Genomic DNA, 6,797 nt, shown 5'->3' on the forward strand with positions numbered 1-6,797 from the left:
AACTGCTAAGCATGTCGGGTCAGTGTGCCTTCTCCATTCAAACTGCTAACCATGTCTGGTCAGTGTGCCTTCTCCATTCAAACTGCTAACCATGTCGGGTCAGTCTGTCTTCTCCGTTCAAACTGCTAACCATGTCGGGTCAGTGTGCCTTCTCCATTCAAACTGCTAACCATGTCTGGTCAGTGTGCCTTCTCCATTCAAACTGCTAACCATGTCGGGTCAGTCTGTCTTCTCCGTTCAAACTGCTAACCATGTCGGGTCAGTGTGACTTCTCCATTCAAACTGCTAACCATGTCGGGTCAGTGTGCCTTCTCCATTCAAACTGCTAACCATGTCGGGTCAGTGTGACTTCTCCATTCAAACTGCAAACCATGTCGGATCATTGTGCCTTCTCCATTCAAACTGCTAAGCATGTCGGGTCAGTGTGCCTTCTCCATTCAAACTGCTAACCATGTCGGGTCAGTGTGCCTTCTCCATTCAAACTGCTAACCATGTCGGGTCAGTGTGCCTTCTCCATTCAAACTGCTAACCATGTCGAGTCAGTGTGCCTTCTCCATTCAAACTGCTAACCATGTCGTGTCAGTGTGTCTTCTCCATTCAAACTGCTAACCATGTCCAATCACCAGTGTGCCTTCTCCATTCAAACTGCTAACCATGTCCGATCACCAATGTGCCTTCTCCATTCAAACTGCTAACCATGTCGGGTCAGTGTGCCTTCTCCATTCAAACTGCTAACCATGTCACGTCAGTGTGCCTTCTCCATTCAAACTGCTCACCATGTCGGGTCAGTGTGCCTTCTCCATTCAAACTGCTAACAATGTCGGGTCAGTGTGCCTTCTCCATTCAAACTGTTTACCTTCTCCGATCACCAGTGTGCCTTCTCCATTCAAACAGCTAACCATGTCGGGTCAGTGTGCCTTCTCCATTCAAACTGCTTACCTTGTCCGATCACCAGTGTGCCTTCTCCATTCTAACTGCTAACCATGTCAGGTCAGTGTGCCTTCTCAATTCAAAACTGCTTACCTTGTCCGATCACCAGTGTGCCTTCTCCATTCAAACTGCTAACCATGTCACGTCAGTGTGCCTTCTCCATTCAAACTGCTAACCATGTCGGGTCAGTGTGCCTTCTCCATTCAAACTGCTAACAATGTCGGGTCTGTGTGCCTTCTCCATTCAAAACTGCTTACCTTGTCCGATCACCAGTGTGCCTTCTCCATTCAAACAGCTAACCATGTCGGGTCTGTGTGCCTTCTCCATTCAAACAGCTAACCATGTCGGGTCAGTGTGCCTTCTCCATTCAAACTGCTAACCATGTCGGGTCAGTGTGTCTTCTCTATTCAAACTGCTAACTATGTCGGGTCAGTGTGTCTTCTCCATTCAAACTGCTAACCATGTCGTGTCAGTGTGTCTTCTCCATTCAAACTGCTAACCATGTCGGGTCAGTGTGCCTTCTCTATTGAAACTGCTAACCATGTCAGGTCAGTGTGCCTTCTCCATTCAAACTGCTAACCATGTCGGGTCAGTGTGCCTTCTCCATTCAAACTGCTAACCATGTCGCGTCAGTGTGCCTTCTCCATTCAAACTGCTAACCATGTCGGGTCAGTGTGCCTTCTCCATTCAAACTATTAACCATGTTGGGTCAGTGTGTCTTCTCCATTCAAACTGCTAACCATGTCCGATCACCAGTGTGCCTTCTACATTCAAACTGCTAACCATGTCGGGTCTGTGTGCCTTCTACATTCAAACTGCTTACCTTGTCCGATCACCAGTGAGCCTTCTACATTCAAACTGCTAACCATGTCGGGTCAGTGTGCCTTCTCCATTCAAACTACTAACCATATCCGATCACCAGTGTGCCTTCTCCATTCAAACTGCAAACCATGTCGGGTCAGTGTGCCTTCTCCATTCAAACTGCTAACCATGTCGGTTCAGTGTGCCTTCTCCATTCAAACTGCTAACCATGTCGGGTCAGTGTGCCTTCTCCATTCAAACTACTAACCATGTCGGGTCAGTGTGCCTTCTCCATTGAAACTGCTAAACATGTCGGGTCAGTGTGCCTTCTCCATTCAAACTGCTAATCATGTCGGGTCAGTGTGCCTTCTCCATTCAAACTGCAAACCATGTCGGGTCAGTGTGCCTTCTCCATTCAAACTACTAACCATGTCTGGTCAGTGTGCATTCTCCATTCAAACTGCAAACCATGTCGGGTCATTGTGCCTTCTCCATTCAAACTGCTAACCATGTCGGGTCAGTGTGCCTTCTCCATTCAAACTGCTAACCATGTCCGATCACCTGTGTGCCTTCTCCATTCAAACTGCTAACCATGTCGGGTCAGTGTGCCTTCTCCATTCAAACCGCTAAACATGTCGGGTCATTGTGCCTTCTCCATTCAAACTGCTAAACACGTCGGGTCATTGTGCCTTCTCCACTCAAACTGCTAACCATGTCCGATCACCAGTGTGCCATCTACATTCAAACTGCTAAACATGTCGGGTCATTGTGCCTTCTCCATTCAAACTGCTAACCATGTCGGGTCAGTGTGTCTTCTCCATTCAAACTGCTAACCATGTCGTGACAGTGTGTCTTCTCCATTCAAACTGCTATCCATGTCGGGTCAGTGTGCCTTCTCCATTCAAACTGCTAACCATGTCCGATCACCAGTGTGCCTTCTCCATTCAAACTGCTAACCATGTCGGGTCAGTGTGCCTTCTCCTTTCAAACTGTTAACCATGTCAGGTCAGTGTGTCTTCTCCATTCAAACTGCTAACCATGTCGGTTTAGTGTGCCTTCTCCATTCAAACTGCAAACCATGTCGGGTCAGTGTGCCTTCTCCATTCAAACTGCTAACCATGTCCGATCACCAGTGTGCCTTCTACATTCAAACATTCTAACCATGTCGTGTCAGTGTGCCTTCTCCATTCAAACTGCTAACCATGTCGGGTCAGTGTGCCTTCTCCATTCAAACTGCTAAACATGTCGGGTCAGTGTGCCTTCTCCATTCAAACTGCTAAACATGTCCGATCACCAGTGTGCCTTCTCCATTCAAACTGCTAACCATGTCGGGTCACTGTGCCTTCTACATTCAAACTGCTAACCATGTCGGGTCAGTTTGCCTTCTCCATTCAAACTGCTAACCATGTCGGGTCAGTGTGCCTTCTCCATTCAAACTGCTAACCATGTCGGGTCAGTGTGTCTCCTCCATTCAAACTGCTAACCATGTCGAGTCAGTGTGCCTTCTCCTTTCAAACTGCTAACCAGGCCCGATCACCAGTGTGCCTTCTCCGTTCAAACTGCTAACCATGTCCGGTCAGTGTGCCTTCTCCATTCAAACGGCTAACAATGTCGGGTCAGTGTCCCTTCTCCAATCAAACTGCTAACCATGTCGGGTCAGTGTGTCTTCTCCATTCAAACTGCTAACCATGTCGGGTCAGTGTGTCTTCTCCATTCAAACTGCTAACCATGTCGGGTCAGTGTGTCTTCTCCATTCAAACTGCTAACCATGTCGGGTCAGTGTGTCTTCTCCATTCAAACTGCTAACCATGTCGTGTCAGTGTGTCTTCTCCATTCAAACTGCTAACCATGTCGGGTCAGTGTGTCTTCTCCATTCAAACTGCTAACCATGTCGTGACAGTGTGTCTTCTCCATTCAAACTGCTATCCATGTCGGGTCAGTGTGCCTTCTCCATTCAAACTGCTAACCATGTCCGATCACCAGTGTGCCTTCTCCATTCAAACTGCTAACCATGTCGGGTCAGTGTGCCTTCTCCTTTCAAACTGTTAACCATGTCAGGTCAGTGTGTCTTCTCCATTCAAACTGCTAACCATGTCGGTTTAGTGTGCCTTCTCCATTAAATCTGCAAACCATGTCGGGTCAGTGTGCCTTCTCCATTCAAACTGCTAACCATGTCCGGTCAGTGTGCCTTCTCCATTCAATCTACTAACCATGTCGGGTCAGTGTGCATTCTCCATTCAAACTGCTAACCATGTCGGGTCAGTGTGCCTTCTCCATTCAAACTGCAAACCATGTCGGGTCTGTGTGCCTTCTCCATTCAAACTGCTAACCATGTCCGATCACCAGTGTGCCTTCTACATTCAAACATTCTAACCATGTCGTGTCAGTGTGCCTTCTCCATTCAAACTGCTAACCATGTCGGGTCAGTGTGCCTTCTCCATTCAAACTGCTAACTATGTCGGGTCACCAGTGTGCCTTCTACATTCAAACTGCTAACCATGTCGGGTCAGTGTGCCTTCTCCATTCAAACTGCTAAACATGTCGGGTCATTGTGCCTTCTCCATTCAAACTGCTAAACATGTCGGGTCAGTGTGCCTTCTCCATTCAAACTGCTAACCATGTCCGATCACCAGTGTGCCTTCTACATTCAAACTGCTAACCATGTCGGGTCAGTTTGCCTTCTCCATTCAAACTGCTAACCATGTCGGGTCAGTGTGTCTCCTCCATTCAAACTGCTAACCATGTCGAGTCAGTGTGCCTTCTCCTTTCAAACTGCTAACCAGGCCCGATCACCAGTGTGCCTTCTCCGTTCAAACTGCTAACCATGTCCGGTCAGTGTGCCTTCTCCATTCAAACGGCTAACAATGTCGGGTCAGTGTCCCTTCTCCAATCAAACTGCTAACCATGTCGGGTCAGTGTGTCTTCTCCATTCAAACTGCTAACCATGTCGGGTCAGTGTGTCTTCTCCATTCAAACTGCTAACCATGTCGGGTCAGTGTGTCTTCTCCATTCAAACTGCTAACCATGTCGGGTCAGTGTGTCTTCTCCATTCAAACTGCTAACCATGTCGTGTCTGTGTGTCTTCTCCATTCAAACTGCTAACCATGTCGGGTCAGTGTGCCTTCTCCATTCAAACTGCTAACCATGTCCGATCACCAGTGTGCCTTCTCCATTCAAACTGCTAACCATGTCGGTTTAGTGTGCCTTCTCCATTCAAACAGCTAACCATGTCGGGTCAGTGAGCCTTCTCCATTCAAACTGCTAACCATGTCGGGTCAGTGTGCCTTCTCCTTTCAAACTACTAACCATGTCGTGTCTGTGTGCCTTCTCCATTCAAACTGCTAACCATGTCGGATCACCAATGTGCCTTCTCCATTCAATCTGCTAACCATATCCGATCACCAGTGTGCCTTCTCCATTCAAACTGCTAACCATGTCGGGTCAGTGTGCCTTCTCCATTCAAACTACTAACCATGTCGGGTCAGTGTGCCTTCTCCATTGAAACTGCTAAACATGTCGGGTCAGTGTGCCTTCTCCATTCAAACTGCTAACCATGTCGGGTCAGTGTGCCTTCTCCATTCAAACAGCAAACCATGTCGGGTCAGTGTGCCTTCTCCATTCAAACTACTAACCATGTCGGGTCAGTGTGCATTCTCCATTCAAACTGCTAACCATGTCGGGTCAGTGTGCCTTCTCCATTCAAACTGCTAACCATGTCCGATCACCAGTGTGCCTTCTACATTCAAACTGCTAAACATGTCGGGTCATTGTGCCTTCTCCATTCAAACCTCTAACCATGTCGGGTCAGTGTGCCTTCTCCATTCAAACTGCTAAACATGTCGGGTCAGTGTGCCTTCTCCATTCAAACTGCTAAACATGTCGGGTCATTGTGCCTTCTCCATTCAAACTGCTAACCATGTCGGGTCAGTGTGCCTTCTCCATTCAACTGCTAACCATGTCCGGTCAGTGTGCCTTCTCCATTCAAACTGCAAACCATGTCGGGTCATTGTGCCTTCTCCATTCAAACTGCTAAACATGTCGTGTTATTGTGCCTTCTCCATTCAAACTGCTAACCATGTCGGGTCAGTGTGCCTTCTCCATTCAAACTGCTAACCATTTCGGGTCAGTGTGCCTTCTCCATTCAAACTGCTAACCATGTCGGGTCAGTGTGCCTTCTCCATTCAAACTGTTAACCATGTCGGGTCAGTGTGCCTTCTCCATTCAAACTGCTAAACATGTCGGGTCATTGTGCCTTCTCCATTCAAACTGCTAAACGTGTCGGATCATTGTGCCTTCTCCGCTCAAACTGCTAACCATGTCCGATCACCAGTGTGCCTTCTACATTCAAACTGCTAACCATGTCAGGTCAGTGTGTCTTCTCCATTCAAACTGCTAACCATGTCCGATCACCAGTGTGCCTTCTCCATTCAAACCGCTAACCATGTCGGGTCATTATGCCTTTTCCATTCAAACTGCTAACCATGTCCGATCACCAGTGTGCCTTCTCCATTCAAACTGCTAACCATATCGGGTCAGTGTGTCTTCTCCATTCAAACTGCTAAACATGTCCGATCACCAGTGTGCCTTCTCCATTCAAACTGCTAACCATGTCGGGTCAGTGTGTCTTCTCCAATCAAACTGCTAACCATGACCGATCACCAGTGCGCCTTCTCCATTCAAACTGCTAACCAGGTCCGATCACCAGTGTTCCTTCTCCATTCAAACTGTTAACCATGTCGGGTCATTTTGCCTTCTCCACTCAAACTGCTAACCATGTCCGATCACCAGTGTGCCTTCTAAATTCAAACTGCTAAACATGTCGGGTCATTGTGCCTTCTCCATTCAAACTGCTAACCAAGTCGGGTCAGTGTGCCTTCTCCATTCAAACTGCTAACCATGTCGGGTCAGTTTGCCTTCTCCATTCAAACTGCTAACCATGTCGTGTCAGTGTGCCTTCTCCATTCAAACTGCTAACCATGTCGTGTCAGTGTGTCTTCTCCATTCAAACTGCTAACCATGTCGGGTCAGTGTGCCTTCTCCATTCAAACTGCTAACCATGTCAGGTC

This window comes from Hypanus sabinus, unplaced genomic scaffold (genome assembly GCF_030144855.1).
Source record: "Hypanus sabinus isolate sHypSab1 unplaced genomic scaffold, sHypSab1.hap1 scaffold_405, whole genome shotgun sequence".
Classification (NCBI taxonomy): domain Eukaryota; kingdom Metazoa; phylum Chordata; class Chondrichthyes; order Myliobatiformes; family Dasyatidae; genus Hypanus; species Hypanus sabinus.